Source organism: Sus scrofa, chromosome X (genome assembly GCF_000003025.6).
Source record: "Sus scrofa isolate TJ Tabasco breed Duroc chromosome X, Sscrofa11.1, whole genome shotgun sequence".
NCBI classification, from domain to species: Eukaryota; Metazoa; Chordata; class Mammalia; order Artiodactyla; family Suidae; genus Sus; species Sus scrofa.
The window spans coordinates 13,230,244-13,249,106 of NC_010461.5; the positions used below are offsets into that span (position 1 = coordinate 13,230,244).

Consider the following 18,863-nt stretch of genomic DNA (forward strand, 5'->3'; position numbering starts at 1 on the left):
TTGCCGTGTTCCCAGCGCTGGGCGCCGCCGTCGGGGAGCTGCCCGGGGTCACGGGCCGGCCCTCCTCGCGCGGGGCAGGTGCGCAGGGCGTGCTGCGGGGTTGCGCCCCGGCGGCGCGGTTGAGGCTGTTGCGCAGTAAGATAACCGCGCGGGAGCCGGGGCTGCACTGCGCCCCCCTTTACCCGCCCCCCTCCACCCCGCGCTCCCCGCCACTGCGCGGGCTGGCGAGCCGGGCCGCTCGGCCCGCGGGACCCAGGCCCTGGGGCTCGTCTCTGGGCTCCACGGATTTGGCTGCACGTGGGGCGGCCCTTGGGGACGGGATGTTGGCGGACCTGGGTCCCACAGAGTTGGGAGCAGCATCGCGGAGAGCTGATCTTCCCAATCAAGCCCTCATTCCCTCTTCTCGATATTCCCTCCCCCCCCCGGCCTTTTTTTTCTTTTTTTATTTGATGGGTGAAAACTCGAGCGCGTCCCCTACCTTGGCCTTTGGTCTCTTAATCTGGGAGTCAGTCTGGACCGTTTCCCTTGCCTTACTTGACTCACGTCAAGGAGCTTTCGGTGACTCCCTGGATACAGGAAAATCAAGACCTTCAGAACGAGAGAATTCCACTTGTTCTGGAGTCAGTGGGTGGAGTTCAAAAAAGATTGCACAACAAACGGGGTACAGGGCTGTCAGGGCCCAGGAATAGAGAAATGCGGGGAAAAGGACTAGAAAGGTGGAAGAAGGGCTGTAAAGATGGAAAGGTGGAAGTCTCTTTCCTTGGAGTTGAGCAGATTGAAATGTTCAACTTGTTGGACGTCCTGCTTTATCACTCGGGGCTATTTCGTGTTACTTAATTACGCATTTGAGTACTCAAAGATTGCTCCTGTAGAAAATTACGAAATAATATTTTCCTAATGCGATTTGTGTACTTGAAAAAGGAGAACAAAGGTTCGGCTTACCTCTGCAGAGTGTCAAGAACTAGCTTGAGGGGGGGAGCTGTTTCTAAGGTCGGGTGTTTTCACCTCTCTGCATGAGGGTGTTACTGCCTCTCAATTACCTCTCTTTCTTTCCCTCTTTGTGCTCTAAAAGAAAGATCCAGCACTTGCAGGACTGAAAAAAAAGCCGTGGACGGAACGTACTCTAGGGATTCAACACTGTCACTTTGGACACCTCACTTATTTATTCCCTGAGGGTGGGGAGCCAATCTCAGTGTTTGATTTCATAGGTTCCCCCAGGGGAGAACTCTGATAAAAAGCTGCTGCAATTGAGGGCGTAAGTTCCTTTTTATGCCGCAAGGATAAGGACAAAAAGTCTGAATTAGGAACTGAGGTTTAATCAGCCAGCATTTTAAATGGTAATGACCCTTTGAGGCAGTGCTCTGGTGAACAGCTGGATAAGAATAGTCCTGTGTGTCTACTGTCTCATTTTTGTTTTTTGTGTTTTTGTGTTTGTGTGTGTGTGTGTGTGTGTTTGTCTTTTTGCCTTTTCTAGGGCCGCTCCCGTGGAATATGGAGGTTCCCAGGCTAGGGGTCTAATCGGAGCTGTAGCCACCGGCCTACACCACAGCCACAGCAACGCCAGATCCGAGCTGCATTTGCGACCTACACCACAGGTCACAGCAATGCCAGATCCTTAACCCACTGAGCGAGGCCAGGGATCGAACCCGCAACCTCATGATTCCTAGTCGATTCGTTAACCACTGCACAACGACAGGAACTCCCTCATTTTTGTTTACTTATCTCAGACACCTTTCCTCTTTGCTCGGGCTTCTCTGGGCCTCTTTTTTCCTTTTGATTTCCACTTGACTCTGACATGGAATTAAAATGCATGGTTCAATATGAGTTTTTGAATTTTCATTAAAAAATTGGTTGAATATCTCCTATTTGCGTAAGTCACTTTTAAGTTCTTTCCTTAGGACCTTTCGTTTTTTTATTTCCTCTGGGCTGCTAGCTTGAAAACATATTCCTAATTCTAACTTGACCTCTGCCCTATTTCTCAGGACGCAGAAATGATATTTAACTCATTGGGTGGTTTTGAAAATGTTGAAGGAGTTTAAGGAACAGTGACCCTTCTGTCACTTTTGTGTTACATTATGGGACTTAAAGGGAGAAAAAATGGAGATGGGCTTTGTTGCTTCCTGGTTGTCCTGACCATCTAGTCATTCTGGGCCTCCGCTCTCTGTGGTATTGTTTCATAACTCCAGCCATTTGAATGGTTTCTTAAGGTAACTTTCTTAAAGTTAGTATTCCACTGCATTTCTACGAATCTCTCTCTCTCTTGTTTTTGTTTTGTTTTGTTTTTGGCCTTGCCTGTGGCATGTGGCAGTTCCCAGGCCAGGGATTGATCTTGTACCACAGCAGTGACATCACGGGAGCCTTAATCCACTGAGCCACCGGAGAACAACTCACCCTAAGGGTCTCTTGAATCTTCTAAACCTGTGCTCATGGGAATTCTCACTGTGGTGCAATGGGATCGGCGGCATCTTGGGAGCGCTAGGACACAGGTTCGATCCTCGGCCCGCCACAGTGGGTTGAGAATTCGGTGTTGCTGCACCTGTGGGTTAGGTCGTGTCTCTGTCTGGGATCTGATCTCGTCCGGGAACTCCGTATGCCGATGGGTGGCCAAAAATAAATAAATAAAAAATAAAACTGCTAATGTGATAGCCATTAGCAGTCTCTGGCTATTTAAATGTTAATTAAAATTAAGTTACATTAAAAATTCTTCAGTATAGTAGCCACACTTCAAGTTTTCAGTAGCCATATGGCTAGTAGCTACTGTACTGGAGCAAATTTAGAATATTTCCGTCATTACACATCACATAAAGTTCTGTTGGACAGCACCGGTCTGAAAAGAAGGGATAGCTGCAGGTGCAGTACTAAAAAGAAAAAATAAATAAAAATAAAAAGGGATATTACTTTGTCAAGTGTTCCAGACATTTTTTAGAATACCAAGCTCATTCATAGTCTTTCCTATATCCCTGTGTAGAATTTGTTTTTTTATAAGGTTGAGGTTTTTTGGTTCTCTTGTTTGTTTAGTTTTGTTTTGTTTTTTGCCACGCTGGTGAGGTATGTGGAAGTTCCCTGGCTAGGGATCAGACTTGAGCCACAGCAGTGATCCAGGCCACTGCAGTGTCAGTGCTGGATCCTTAGCCTTCTGTGCCACGAGGGAACTCCTATAAGGTTGAGGGTTTTTTTTTTTGTCTTTTTAGGGCCACACCTGTGGCATATGGAGGTTCCCAGGCTAGGAATCTAAACAGAGCTGTAGCCACCGGCCTACGCCACAGCTCACAGCAGCACTGGATCCTTAACCCACTGAGCGGGCCAGGGATCGAACCCACGTCCTCATGAATACTCGTCGGGCTCATTAACCACTGAGCCACGATGGGAACTCCAGGTTGAGGTTTTTTTGTTTTTTTGGTTTTTTTATTTTTTGTTTTTTTGCTTTTTAGGGCCACACTCGTAGCATATGGAGATTCCCAGACTAGAAGTCTAATGGGCGCTGCCGGCCTACGCCACGGCCACAGCAACACTGGATCCAAGCCATGTCTTCCACCTCCACCACAGCTCATGGCAACCCTGATCCTTAACCCAGGGAAACCTGTGTCTTCGTGGATGCTAGTCAGATTCGTCAGCCACTGAGCCACGCTGGGAACTCCAGGTTGAGGTTTTGAAAAATTAATAGACTTCATTTTTTTGGAGCAGTTTTAGCTTTTCAGAAAAGTTGAACATTAATTGCCGAGTTCCCATCTATCCCCTCACATCACACCCTTTTCCCCATTACTTATATCTTCCAATGGTGTGATAGCGTTTGTTACACTGGAGCCAATATTGATACACTCTTAGTAACTAAAGTCCATAGTTGGCCTTAGGGTTCATTGGCGGTGCTGTACATTCTAAGAGTTTTGATGGTGTATGATGACGTGTCTCTACCATTACTATACCACGCAGAAGAGGTTCACTGCCTGAAAAACTTCTCTTCATCCCTTCCTCCCCCAAACTACTGGCCACCACCGATCTTTTTGACTGTCTCTGTAGTTTTTGCCTTTCCAGCATGTTTAAGGTTGGTATTTTTTCCCTCGAATTTTGCTTGGGGGTGTTACAAATTATTTCACTACTATTAAACTTATTTTTAGGAGTTCTTGTTGTGGCTCAGCCTTAACGCTCAGCGCGTTAAGAACCTGACTAGTATCCATGAGGATGTGGGTTTGATCCCTGGCCTCACCCATTGGATTAAGGATCTAGCGTTGCCACAAGTTACAGCTCAGATTTGACCCCTAGCCTGGGAACTTCTGCATGCTGCAGGTGCAGCCATAAAAAGAAAAAAAAATAGGAGTTCCCGTCCTGGTGCAGTGGTGAACGAATGCGACTAGGAACCATGAGGTTGCAGGTTCGGTCCCTGCCCTTGCTCAGTGGGTTAACGATCCAGCGTTGCCGTGAGCTGTGGTGTAGGTTGCAGACGCGGCTCGGATCCCTCGTTGCTGTGGCTCTGGCGTAGGCTGGAGGCTACATCTCCGATTCGACCCCTAGCCTGGGAACCTCCATATGCCGAGGGAGCGGCCTTAGAAATGGCAAAAAGACAAAAGACAAAAAAAAATAAATAAGTAAAATAAACTTTTTTTTTTTTTTTTTAAAGTTCTCTGGTGGCTCTGTGGGTTAGTTTTTTTAGGTAAAATGGGAAGGATAAAGGTGCGTGGAACCTGTGCTCAAATTAATGAAATCTTACATTTACATGGTGCTCTCTAGTTTTTATGGCATATTTACGCATTAACTCTGTCAGCATCACTGATGCTCTGGAGAAGGCTGGGCAGCTGTCATTATCCTCACTTACGGATGATAAATTGCTCAGCAAGGTCAAGTGATTTGCCCAAGGGGTGAAGCCGAGTCTGAAACCTAGTGCCCTTTCATCTGCACCACAGTAATAAGTAGCATGGTAGTAGGCAAATAGGATGGATTTGGAGTCAAGACTCCCGGCCCTTTGCCACCTCTTAGCCGTGCAGCCTTGGGCACGTTTCGCCATCTCTCTGTGCCTCAGTTGCATCATCTGTGACGTGGGGATGATGCTCATCCCTCCCACATAGGAGTGTTGTGAAGCCTGAGTTGATGTGACACCCTCAGCACAGTGCCGGGCATGCAGACTTTTACTTGGTCTGGAGAGGAGCATAGAAGAAAGATCCATTGCTCTTGCCTTTAGGGTGCTGCTCTGTGAAGCTGTCTTGCAACCCTTGTCTTCCTTCCTCTTCCCAGAATCTCTCCGCGGTGGACCAGAGGAGGAGGCATGGGGGGAGGCGCAGCGCATGGGGTGGGAAGAAACCATTTCATTATCTTGTTTTTCTCGCCATTTGTGGACTTGATAATGAATTTCCACTCTTCTGGCATGAATAAAAATTAAAGTGATCATCTGTTTACCACACTGTCATCTAATTCTGTCAGCAGGCTTTGGTAAATTTTATTTTCATGGAGAGGCAAACGGGCGAAGCAGTAATGAGAGCAGACCAGATACCCCACGTCCCTCTAGCAGTACCAAGTTCATAGATCATAATATGCCACATTTATTTATGACGTTACTGGAAGGCATTGTTTATGTCATCTTCCGTCCTTTATATTGGTCTTGACTAGACAAGCTTAGGCCAAATCCAGATTCCATAAAACCGAGAGAGTGTGGTTTGCCTTTGTGTGGGATTCTTCACAGGAGTCACTATAAGAGATTTCTTTTCAACAGATGTGCTGTTTAGATTGTACAGTTTTTCGGAGAGATGTGTTTCAAAGGAACTGTTGGCTGCATTATGTTGGCCACTTAAAAATGTGCTCGAGTTCTAAGGTCTCCTGACCTCGGCAGAGTAGGTGGTATCCGTAGTATACAGATAAGGCACCTGAAGCTCAGTCAAAAAAGAAAACGCAAAAAAACAAACCTTGCTCAAATTAAATAACACAGCTCAGAGTTGAAGTTGGCTAGAGCTGGTATATAACTGTGTAGTTGGTAACGCAGCTGATGGCCCCTACTGCATGGACAGTTGCTGCTTCCCCAGGAAGTTTGGACCTAATATCCCAAAGAAATCCCTTTGCCTCTTCCTCCCCCTTCCCCCAGCTGCCTTTTTGTTTGGTTCTTAAGTGGTTTTCAGTAACTCGTAGTTAGTATAGTGTGTGTGACAGTGAGGCGTGTAAGCAGTAAACAAGTTTAACATAGTATTCACTCGCATCGAGAATGAGCTGCGCTTCAAATTTCCCCAAGTGGGGAACTTCAAGAAGAGGATAAAAATAGGTCAGGTGACCCTTTGAGGTTTGGAACCTTGAGTATGTATTTTTACGATTCAGTTTATTTCCTGGTTGAAATTCTCTTGGTACTTACAACTACTTAGATTTTCTTACTTGGAGGAAAAGACATCTAAAATGACCAGTGTTGTCCTCTTGTGTGGGCAGCTGTATAACTGTATTAACATCTGTTGCTCAGGGTGCTGATTTGCGTTCTGTTACATTTCCGTTACGTCCCCAAATTGACCACCATGATCCCCCACTTCCCACTCTGTAGTCTGCCAGGAGCAATAAACTGCTGAACTCTCACTTCGTCATTTTTCTTCTTTTCCTCCTCAGGTCAGAGTAGAATGGTTCCAATGGTTTGGTGAGGAAGGTGTGCCAGTAGCTTAGTAGTGTGGGTTTTTTTGGCCGCAGCAGGCAACAGCTTAATGTGGGATCTCAGTGTCCTGACCAGGGATTGAACCCAGGCCAGTGGTGAAAGCACCAGGTCCTAACCACTAGACCTCCAGGGAACTCCCACCAGCACATCTTTAAGGAAGTTTTGGATTGACAAGTGGGCCGTATTGAAAGTGAGAATGTAGGCATTGTGCATAATTTGCAGATGCATCCTTATGTAAATCTTGAAAACAGTTCTGCTGCATGGTAGCAATGTATAGTCCTTAATATAAATCTTCTCAGCAACTCTAGAAGGAAGGTACTGTGCATCTGTAAGTTTACAGATCAGGAAGCTGAGAGGTTCACCTCCCGCAGCCAGACAGGAGGTAGTAAGTGGTGTATTCAGAGGCCGAGCTCTTGGGGCTCCGAAGCCATTACCCATATTCCACGTGTCTTGTGCTGTCTAAACACATTGCTTTTTTTTTTTTTTTTTTGCTTTTTAGGGCCGCACCCGAAGCACATGGAGGTTCCCAGGCTAGGGGTCCAATGTGAGCTACAGCTGCCGGCCTACGCCAGAGCCACGGCAGCGCCAGATCCGAGCCGCGTTTGCGACCTACACCACAGCTCACTGCAATGCTGGATCCTTAACCCACTGAACAAGGCCAGGGATCGAACCCGCCACCTCGTGGTTCCTAGTCAGATTCATTTCCACTGTGCCACAAAGGGAACTCCTAAACGATTTCTTGAGGAGAGTAAATAAAAATGTGCTCCTTGTTGAACATGAGTAAAACTTGGTGGTAGTGGGTAAAATGAGTAATAGTTTTTGCTTAATGAAAACAAATTATGGAGTTCCTGCTGTGGTGCAGTGTCTTTAGGATCCAGAGTTGCTGCAGCTGTGGAATAGGTCGCACTTGGGGCTTGGATTCAATCCCTGGCCCTCGAATTTCCATATGCTGTGCGATAACAAAACAATGACAAAATTATGGAGGGTGCACTGGGGTCCCTGGGGGTATAGGAAAGCTGTTGTAATCTGGGAACTGGGGGAGTGTTGAGCCTTATACCTTTAATACCTTTTGTTGCACTCCCTTAGTCTCTAGGTTGATCTTAAGAGATGTGATTTAGGAGGTGTGCTGCCCTGTAAATCCCTCCAAAGGCACCTCCAGGTGTCACTTGGATGAATTGAAAGAGGGTTTAGAGAGACCTTTCTTAAAAAACTCTTTTAAAGTCTACACAACACAGTGTTAACAAAAACTCGAAGTGGTCGAGTGAAGCAGGCAGGGCAAGTAAAAAGAGAAGGCTTGTTTCAAAGGTGCATCCTGATTGATCCACCAGGAGCTGGTGAGGCTGACCTCGTAGAGTCTGGGCAGGGATGTTGCATTTAGGTAACCCGTAAAGGTTGAGGACCGCTTTACGTCTCAGGAGCCTGGCTTGAAGATGCTAAGTGTGCAGCCCAGCCCCTGGTCCTCTGAGAAATAGGTCAGGCCTGAGCATATTTCAGTAGCTTTGGGCATTAAAATCTTAATTCCTGATCCCTTTGTTGCCTAGATAGGTGTTGAGGCTAATACAGGTATCTCAGATTACTGACAGTCACTGGATTAGTTTTAGAACTGGAAGTGATTTTTGCAAATCATGGAGCCCAGTACCCTTCCTGTTTTTTTGCTTTTTGTTGTTTTGGTGTTTTTAGGGCTGCACCCGAGGCATATGGAAGTTCCCAGGCTAGGGGTCGAATCAGAGCTGCAGCTGCTGGCCTGCACCACAGCCACGGCAATGCCAGATCCTTAACCCACTGAGCGAGGCCAGGGATCGAACCTGCATCCTCAAGGATACTAGTCGGGTTTGTTACCGCTGAGCCACGAAAGGAGCTCTTTCTTTTTTTTTTTTTTTTTTTTGTACCCTTCGTTTTAATAAAAGAAATGGCCATAGAAGTTAATGTGAAATCTACTGCCATCATCCTCGGATTAACAGGCACATGACGTGCACTGGCTGAGATGGGTGTTAGCACAAACCCTCTAGATGGAGCGCCAAGCCAGAGAAGCTGCATCCCAACTGGGCCTCTCATGGACCTATTGGCTCCTTGGCTTCTTCACCATTGGGAGAAATCAAGTGCCCTCATCTGAACTTCAGCACTGGCTTGTCCCTCTGCTTCTTACCTCGTTTAATGCCTCCGTGTGCTCCCCTGTCCTCCTACATACTGTGACAAGTCACTTGGGAGCCTTGTGCTGCCTCGAGTTGGGACAGCTCCAGAACATTCATTCAGTTTTTGTATCATGATTTTATTGAGGTATAAATCATATACCCTATCATTCATCCACTTAAAAGCACACAGTCCATTGGCTTGTAGTATATTCACGGTTGTGTGACCATCACCCTTATTCTTTTTTTTTTTTTTTTTTTTTTTTTTTTGTCTTTGCCATTTCTTGGGCCGCTCCCATAGCATATGGAGGTTCCCAGGCCAGGGGTCGAATTGGAGCTGTAGCCACCGGCCTACGCCAGAACCACAGCAACGCGGAATCCAAGCTGTGTCTGCAGCCTACACCACAGCTCATGGCAACGCCGGATCCTTAACCCACTGAGCAAGGGCAGGGACCGAACCCGCAACCTCATGGTTCCTAGTCGGGTTCGTTAACCACTGAGCCACGATGGAACTCCAACCCTTGTTCATTTTTAACATGTCCTTGGAAGAGCGTGTTCTTCCAGGGGAATATTTGAAAGGTAAGAAATCAGTCTCTCTTTTCCACGTCCTAGGCCCGTGACTGGACACATTACTTAAAATTAGCTGGTCGCTCAGGCTGTTTGTCCGTCCTACCTGGCTTTGAGATAGTTCTGAGGATTAATGAGGCCATGTATCAGGTGCTGTTGGAGAGGCTTCTTTTTTTTTCTTTTTTTTTTTTTTTTTTGTCTTTTTGCTATTTCTTTGGGCCGCTCCCGTGGCATATGGAGGTTCCCAGGCTAGGGGTCGAATCGGAGCTGTAGCCACTGGCCTATGCCAGAGCCACAGCAACGCGCGATCCGAGCCGCGTCTGCAACCTACACCACAGCTCACGGCAACGCCGGATCGTTAACCCACTGAGCAAGGGCAGGGACCGAACCCACAACCTCATGGTTCCTAGTCGGATTCGTTAACCACTGCGCCACAACGGGAACTCCAGGAGAGGCTTCTGAATGAACCACAACTCCAGAGAGGGCTTAGACCAGTTCTCCCTCCCACCCCTGTGAATTATACTGACCCAGAGGGAAAGAGGCTGATTTGTTAGGTGTAGTTGAACAAGAAGGAAACGACGCTCCCCTCGCTGTCCTCCTGCCTGGTCCCAGGGCATGTTCCCTAGAGATGGGTCTGCTAGGTCGGGGAGCCCTCTCGGACTGTCCTGTGACTCGGCTGGCCTCCTAGTCTCCCTCGACCCCTGCGCCACCTCAGCCAGCGCAGCCGTTCTCAAACATTTTGGTTTCAGGATCTTTTTGCACACTTAAAAATTATTGAGAACCCCAAGGGATTTTTGGTTTATGTGGGTTCTGTCTAACAATGTTTCCCATATTTTAGAAATTAAAACAAATTTTAAAATTATTATTCATTTAAAAAATCAACTGGTGGTGTACTGGTGTCTGTTGCCGTAGGACATGTTGTCCCAAACTTAGTGCTTGAACCAAACAACCTTTGTCATCTCCCTCCCGGTGGGTCAGGAATTTGGGAGGGGAGCGGCTTAGTTGAGGCCTCTGCTTCAGCGTCTTGTGGGCTGCTGCAGTCATCTGGAGGCTCGACCGGGCAGCATCCTCTTCATCGCAGGGGTTGTGGCAGGAATCGGTTTCTCGCCGAGTTGTTGGACTGGGGCCTCAGTTCCTCGGGAGCTGTCAGCTGGAGGCCTCCCTTGGTTCCTTGCCAGTGGACCTTTCCGTAGGCATCTCACATGGGGGCTGGCTTCATCGGAACGAGCAGGAGAGGGTGCAGTCTTGTCACGTGATCAAAGAAGTGCCGTCCTCTCACTTTTTCCAGATTCTTTCTTCATTAGAAGCAGTCACGAGGTCCAGCTCCCCCTCAAGGGGACGGGATTATACAAGGTCGTGAATACCAGGAGGATCACTGGGGGCCATGTCACAAGCTGCCCAAGACACAGTAACGTAAATAATGTTTTTAAAGTTAAAAATCACTGATTTCCCAGAATAAGCATTGAGAACAGTGGCGTTGTTTTATGTTTTTGCAGATTTCTCTAGTGATGGGCTTAATAGGAGAGCTGAATTCTGTAGTCTGCTCCTGCACCCCGACCGCGGCAGTATGTGCTGCTGTAGTTGAAGTATGAGACCACAGTCTAGCCTCACACATACATGCAGGTGAAACAGGGAGGAGTATTTTAATAAATAGCCTTTTTACGTAATGGTGGAAATTTTTTTTTTTTGTCTTTTCTATGGCTGCACCCGTGGCATATGGAGATTCCCAGGCTAAGGGTCGAATCGGAGCTGTAGCTGCTGGCCTACACCACAGCCACAGCAATGCCAGATTCGAGCCGAATCTTCGACCTACATCACAGCTCATGGCAGTGCCAGATCCTTAACCCACTGAGCGAGGCCAGGTATCGAACCGACAACCTCATGGTTCCTAGTCGGATTCGTTAACCACTGAGCCACGACGGAAACTCCGGAAATTCTTTGATACTACATCAAAACTCAGCAAGTGGTAGTTGTTGAAGTTCAGGTGTTGCCAGGGTGGGACCTGAAACCCTGTCAAAGTTTTTGTACTGCTTTAAAACTACGGGTCTGTTTTGCACTTTGAATGGTTGTTTTCCCCATGCATCATTTTGTAACATCATCCATTAGTCATTTGGAAAATACTGGTTTACTGAAATGTGTTGATGTTCCAAATGTTAGCACTTGTGTGTGCGTGTTGGGGGGGCAGGGGGGAAGGCTTGTTTATTTTTGGCCAGCTCACGGCATATGGAAGTTCCTGGGGCCAGGGATTGAATCTGAGGCACACCTCGGACCTGTGCCTCAGCTGTGGCAATACCAGATAGTTAACCAATGGTGCCACAGTGGGAACTCAGAGCATGTGTTGTTTCATGATATTGAAATGACATTACGAGTTGTTCTGTGGTGCTGTGGGTTAAGGATCCGGTGTTGTCACTGTAGCAGCTTGGATCGCTGCTGTGACATGGGTTTGATCCCTGGCCCAAGAATTTCTGCATGCTGTGGGCACAGCCCCCCCCCCCAAAAAAAACCTAATTTTTTTTTTTTGAATATCACATTTTATCTTTGGCAACAGACACTGTAAATTGTTTGCCTTGAAGTGACAGGCTCACTTCGTGTCTTTAGGAGAAAATGTCTGCCAAATACCCAAGTCTGAATAAACAGCCATAGATTGTTATTTCTTTTCTTTTAAAAACAACAAGGCAATTCATGAAAAAGCTTCTAGTTGGACTTCTCATTCTAACAGCTGCATGCGTGCTTTTCCTCAAGATCACGACCATCCTTCGTTGTGTAGCCGAAGTTCTTTCTGAATAGGAAACGATAAAGTACTCGAGGGTTGAGACTTAATTAAGACTTTTTTGTTGCTGTCTCAAGGGCACTGTTAGATAAAAGGGCCCCCTCCGCCCCGCCTCGAGTGCAGGGTGCAGTGACAGAAAGTGTGGCTCCTCATCTAGTTGGTGCCTCTGCCTCCATGTGTTCTAAGGAGCCAGCAGTGTTGCTCGTTACTGCTTTTGCACCGTCAGTGCAGGTGTCAGTGCCACAGAAGGCAAGTGCCGTTTCAGTGTAATCAGGAACATAGCTGTTCAGCTTGCAGACTACCTGAAGGGGTCCGCAGGCCGCACTTGAGAACCGCTGTCCTCCAGCTTTATCAGAAATGGGATCTATTTTTTCTTGTTTGATGTTTCCCAAGACTCTTCTGTCGGAAGAGAATAGGCTTATTTTTCCTGAGCCTTTTCCTAAGACCTGTTCTGAGGAATGTGGCATTCCAATTATCCCTGACTCACCTGCTTTATCTTGCTAATGGAGCACGTCAGCAGTCCTATAGCAACCGGAATGTTTTTACATTCATTCCTAAGGACCAGTGTAAGGTGAGGTTTTATGTGCTAAAGGCTCGAATGTTCAAAATCTTGATTCTTTGTCTGTGGTAAAACAGTCATAACGTAAAATTGACCTTTTTAAGCATTTTTAGGCCATTCAAGTTCATTGGCCATGAGAAGTTAGCAGCGTTGTGCCAGTTCCATCGCCGTCCATCTCCAGAACGTTTCCGTCTTCCCAGACTAACCCTCTGGACTCTGCTCCTGGCGGCCCTCGTCCTTGGTATCCACCATCCTGTTTTCTTTGTCTGTGAATTTGACTGCCCCAGGTGTTTCACACAGGTACAGCCATGCAGTGCTCTTTTGTGTCTGGCTGTTTTCACTTAACAGAATGTCTTCAAGGTTCATCCACATTGTAGCCTGTGTCAGAATTCTTCTTTTTTAAGGCTGGATAATATCCTAATGTTCTCATATACAGGTGCACCTTGGACGTATTGCAGGTTTGGTTCCAGACCACTGCACTAAAGCCAGCAACACAGTAAAGTGAGTCCGACGAAGTTTTTGGTTTCTCAGTGCATATAAAAGTTACGTTTACACTAAACTGTAATCCGTCAAGTGTGCATAGTGTGGTGTGAAAAAAGTACATACCTTAGTTAAATAATAGTTATTGCTAAGAAATGCTAATCACCATTTGACAGCGTAGGGTTGCCACAGACCTTCAGATTATAGAAAGATGCACTATCTGTCAAGCACGATAAAGCGAAGCACAATAAAATGAGGTGTGCCTTTACCATATTTTATTTAACAGTTCATTCATTGATAGACATTGTGTCTGTCTCAAGTTTTTAAACTTTTTTTTAATTTATTTATCTATTTGTCTTTTTGCCTTTTCTAGGGCCGCTCCCACGGCATGTGGAGGTTCCCAGGCTAGGGGTGGAATTGGAGCTGAACCTGCCAGCCTACACCACAGGCACAGCAATGCAGGCTCCGAGCCGCATCTGCGACGAACACTACAGCTCGAAGCAACGCCAGACTCAACCCACTGAGTGGGACCAGGGATCGAACCCACGTCCTCATGGATATTGGTCAGGTTCATTACTGCTAAGCCACAATGGAAACTCCTTGAAACCAACTTTAAACGAGATATTTCAATTTTCAGAATTGTTTTAAGAAGAAATAAATCAAAATGCCTACAAAAATTCATGCTTAGTAGATCCTACTCCTGTTATAATCCAGTAGAATATGTAGTATAAAGATTTGAGGGGACAGGCCCAGAGGTCCATAGAGCAAGGGGAAGGGAGATGACATGAAATTGAGACAGACTTCCTGTCATCTTCAGACTCTGAGCCTAGGGTGTGGTAGAATAGTGAAAAAAGGAGTTCCCGTCGTGGCGCAGTGGTTAACGAATCCGACTAGGAACCATGAGGTTGCGGGTTCGGTCCCTGCCCTTGCTCAGTGGGTTAACGATCCGGCGTTGCCGTGACTGTGGTGTAGGTTGCAGACGCGGCTCGGATCCTGCGTTGCTGTGGCTCTGGCGTAGGCCGGTGGCTACAGCTCCGATTCGACCCCTGGCCTGGGACCCTCCATATGCCGCGAGAGCAGCCCAAGAAATGGCAAAAAGACCAAAAAAAAAAAAAAAAGAAAAAAAGAAACAACACCACATCCTTAATCTTTGGTGCTGTGCTGGGCCAGGGATTGAATCCTGTAATTGTAGCACATTAACCCACTGTGCTACAGCAGGAACTCCCTTTTAAAAAAATTAGTACTTTTAAGTTTTATGGCTGCATCCGAAGCACATGGAAGTTCCTGGGCCCAGGACTGAATCCAAACTGTAGTTGTAATACCTGTGCCACAGATGTGGCAAAGCAGTATTCTTGAACCCACTGAGCCACAGAATGAACCTGTGCCTCCATAGTGACCTGAACGGTCTTTTTTCTGGCCGCCCTGTGGCATATGGAGTTCCTGGGCCAGGGATCAGATCTGAGCCGAAGTTGTGTCCTGTGCCATAGCTGTGGCAACTCTGGATCCTTTTAACCCACTGTGCTGGGCTGAGGATCGAACCCGCGTCTTGGTGCTGCAGAGATCCTGCCAGTCTCATTGTGCCACAGCGGGAACTCCTGCAGTCAGCTTCTTAACCTGCTACACCACGGTGGGAACTCCTAGATGTTTCTTTTTTTCCTCCTTAATTGTACAGTGAAGATCTGTTTGTATTGACATGGCTCTACCTTAGTCCTTTGAATAGCTGCCTCTTTTTACTTTGTATGAATGACCATTATTTGTTTAACGAGTTCTTCATTGGTATACATTCTGGTGGTTGTCCATCATAACACGTGGTGGTTTGCTGAGTAGCCTTTGCCCTTGAGTGAAAGTATCTGTGGGGTAAACTACAGTGGACTCAAGAGTAGAAGTGAATGCGCATTCATACATGAGCTGCTACAAAATAACCTCTGCAAAACTAATATGCTACCAGTATAGACTTCCCAGGATTGTACTGAGGGACCTGTTTGCCCACATGAAGGTTTTTTTGTTTTTGTTTTTGTTTTTTTTAATCCTTTTAAATCTGGTCAGTAGAAGATAGTGTGTTACTTTGATTTTAATTTTTATTTGTATTTCTCTAGTTAGGTATTTTGGGGGCCGCATCTGCGGCCTGGGCCAGGGATCAGACCCACATCACAGCAGTTACCCAAACTGCTGCAGTGCCAATGCTGGACCCCTAACCTGCTGTGCTACAAGAGAACTCCTGTATTTCTCCAGTTATAAATGAGGTGGAACAGGTTTTTGTGTGGTGGGCATTTTTAGTTCTTTAACTGTGATCTGCTTGTTCACAGACCTTTGAAAATTGGGTCTCTGACTCATTTGAAGCCCATATGAACTTAGTCTTTTGATTAATCTGAACTTTTCAGTTAATATTTAGTAAGGTGATCTTCTTCTCCTTTAAAAAATAAAATAGCTTATTCCTTTTCTGCTTTACTTAAAAAGTCCTTTTCCCATGCCAAGGTTATGAAAAAAAAGATTTATTTTTTGATCCTTTTGTCTTTTCTAGGGCTGCACTCATGGCATATGGAGGTTCCCAGGCTAGGGGTCTAATCGGAGCTGTAGCTGCCGGCCTACACCACAGCCACAGCAAGGCCGGATCCTTAACCCACTGAGCGAGGCCAGGGATCGAACCCGTTAACCTCATGGTTCCTAGTCGGATTCGTTTCTACTGCATCACGACGGGAACTCCATGAAAAAATTTTTTACTTAGAATGCTTCTAGTTCTTTGTAGTGTTGCATTTTTATGTTTCAATCTTGGTATATCTGGAGGGGTAAGATAGGATATCCCCCCACCCCTACCCCCAGAATGGCTTGGGAGATAGCGCAAATCATTTATTTCCTTTACCAATTTGAAGTGACACCATCTTCTGTTTTCTTTTTCTTTCTACGGCCACACCCGTGGCATATTGAAGTTCCTGGACCAGGAATTGAATCTGAGCCACAGCTGCAGCAATGACAGATCCTTTAACCCAGTGTGCCTGGCTGGGGATTGAACCCGCACCTCTGCAGGGACCCAAGCTGCTGCAGTTGGATTCATCACCCACTGCGCCACAGCAGGAACTCCGACACCATCTTTAATACAGTAAATTCCCATACATGGGTCTGTGTGGTCTGTTTCTGGAGACAGTGATGTATAATTAGGAAGTCTCAGGCAAGTATTTATTTCATGTCTAAGTAAAAATAAGATCTCGCCTTGGGAGTTTATTTATTTTTTGACTGCACCCGTGGTATGTGGAAATGCCCAGGCCAGGGATTGAAACCTTGCTGCAGCAGCAACCTGAGCCACTGCAGTGCCAGTGCCAGGTGCTTAACCTGCTGCGCCACACAGGAATTTCCTTAGGAGTTTATATTTTGAAATATTAATAATTTATTGTCTTACCATATGATATCACTTATATGTGGAATCTAAAATACACTATCAGTGAACATATTTATGAAACTAATTCACAGACATAGAGAACAGACTTAGGGTTGCCAAGGGGAATGGGGGTGGGGTGGGGGGGCAGGGTGAGAGTTTGGGATTAGCAGATGCTTAGGATGGATAAACAACAGGGTCCTATTGTACCGCACAGGGGACTATACTCAATATCCTGTAATAAACCATCATGGAAAAGAATATGAGGAATTATATATATACATGTATGTATAACTGAATCACTGCTGTATAGCAGAAATTAACAGCATTGTAAATCAGCTATGCAGTAATGACATTTTAAGAAAAAAAGTGTTACAAGGAAAACAACACCAACCTGGGGCAATAAAAAAGAATTTATTGGAGTTCCCGTCGTGGCGCAGTGGTTAACAAATCCAACTAGGAACCATGAGGTTGCGGGTTCGATTCCTGGCTTTGCTCAGTGGGTAAAGGATCCAGCGTTGCCATGAGCTGTGGTGTAGGTCGCAGATGCAGCTCGGACCCGAGTTGCTGTGGCTCTGGCGTAGGCCGGTGGCTACAGCTCTGATTCGACCCCTAGCCTGGGAACCTCCATATGCCCTGGGAAGCAGCCCTAGAAAAGGCAAAAAGACCAAAAAAAAAAAAAAGAGTTCCTGTCATGGCTCAGTGGAAACGAATCTGACTAGTATCCATGCGACACAGGTAGGATCCCTGGCCTTGCTCAATGAGTTAGGGATCCGGCGTTGCTGTGAGCTGTGGGCCGGCAGCTGCAGCTCTGATTGGACCCCTAACCTGGGAACTTCCATCTGCCGTGGGTGCGGCCCTTAAAAGCAAAAAAGGAAAAAAGAAAAAAAAAAGGAGGCATTGAGTTATGTAATACATATTTTAAGGGCTTTGGTCCAAAATGGTTAAACAATTTTGAGATGAGTGATCGATAAAAGTGTTAGCTGTGTGGAAAACCTTGCTATCCCGAATAATTCTTTGGAAGATTAAAATAGCCTTAGTATATAAACTATTTTAAGTGATATATAAAGTTAAAGCTACCTTGCTAATGAATTATCAACTCCCTCCACCTATTTTTAAAAAGTAATAAAGCATGTGAAAAAAGTCATTTTTATATTAGGTTTGTTTGTAAAATTTGTATTTGGAAGTTGTAAAAGCCCCTCAAAATACTGGAAGCATTTAGGGAAGAGGTTCATAATTTCAAAACCAAATGAGGCCATGAGTGCAGTGCCTGCTGAGAGGTCTAGTGTCAGCCAGGCATGTGCACTCAGGTTCGTAGTTGACGACTCAAGGGAAATTATTAGAAACGTAGGGTTGAAGGGGTTTTTAGACATAAGTTGGTTTAATCGTAAGACACAAAAAAAGTTAAAGAGAAACTCTCAATGCCTTAAATATAATCGCTTAAAATTATTTAAAGATTCCCCCCCATTAGTCTTTTCTCACCTCCTTAAATCCCGGAGTTAATTACTACTAAAAATTCTCCAGCTCTTTCCCCATGTTTTCCTAAATTCATGCTGGTATATTTAATGTCTTAGATTTCTTGTGTAACTGCATGTTTGACTTTATGTTCCAAGGCTGATGTGTGGAGGGAGGGGGAGCAGTGTAATGAAAAGAACAAAGGCTCTTCAATTTGGCAGGCCTGGTTTTGAGTTGGGTTTTTTTGTTTTTGTTTTTTGTTTTTTTGTCTTTTTGCCTTTTCTAAGGCTGCTTCCCGTGGCATGTAGAGGTTCCCAGGCTAGGGGTCTAATGGGAGCTCTAGATGCCGGGCTACGCCAGAGCCACAGCAACGCCAGATCTGAGCCGAGTCTGCGACCTACACCACAGCTCACAGCAACGCTGGATCCTTAACCCACTGAGCAAGGCCAGGGATCGAACCCGCAACCTCATGGTTATTAGTCGGATTCCTTAACCACTGAGCCGCGACAGGAACTCCTGGTTTTGAGTTTGGGTGGCTTTTTACTGACTTTAATATCATCTTGGGCAAGTTATTTTCACCTCAGTAAGTGTCATTCTCCTTATCTGGGAGCAGTAAAACCTCCCTTTCCGTGGAGTGGAGGTTATATGGGGTAACAGGGCTTGTAGGATCTAAATGTTCCTTTTATCTACTTGGTAAATTTCTCAGGCTGTTTGGGAAGCAGAGGCAAACTCAGGGCCTGGGCCTGGGCAAGGCATCCGTGTACACAGCCTTGCCCTGCTCCCTCTGCAGGCCGAGGTCTGAGCAGCTCTGCTCTCAGCACCTGCGCCCGAGGCCTCTAAGCTGATTTAAGCAGATGGTAGTGGAAATGATTAGGAAATGAATGTGGGTGTTGGCTTTTTTGTTTTTTCTTTAAACTAGT

The 18,863-nt window shown here is 46.1% G+C and overlaps 1 protein-coding gene across 2 annotated transcripts in view; it reads left to right on the plus strand.

The window, feature by feature from the left end:
• TXLNG (taxilin gamma) overlaps positions 1 to 18,863 on the plus strand; it is a 62,692-nt gene that overhangs the window by 564 nt on the left and 43,265 nt on the right. The gene's annotated exons all lie outside the window — the stretch shown is intronic.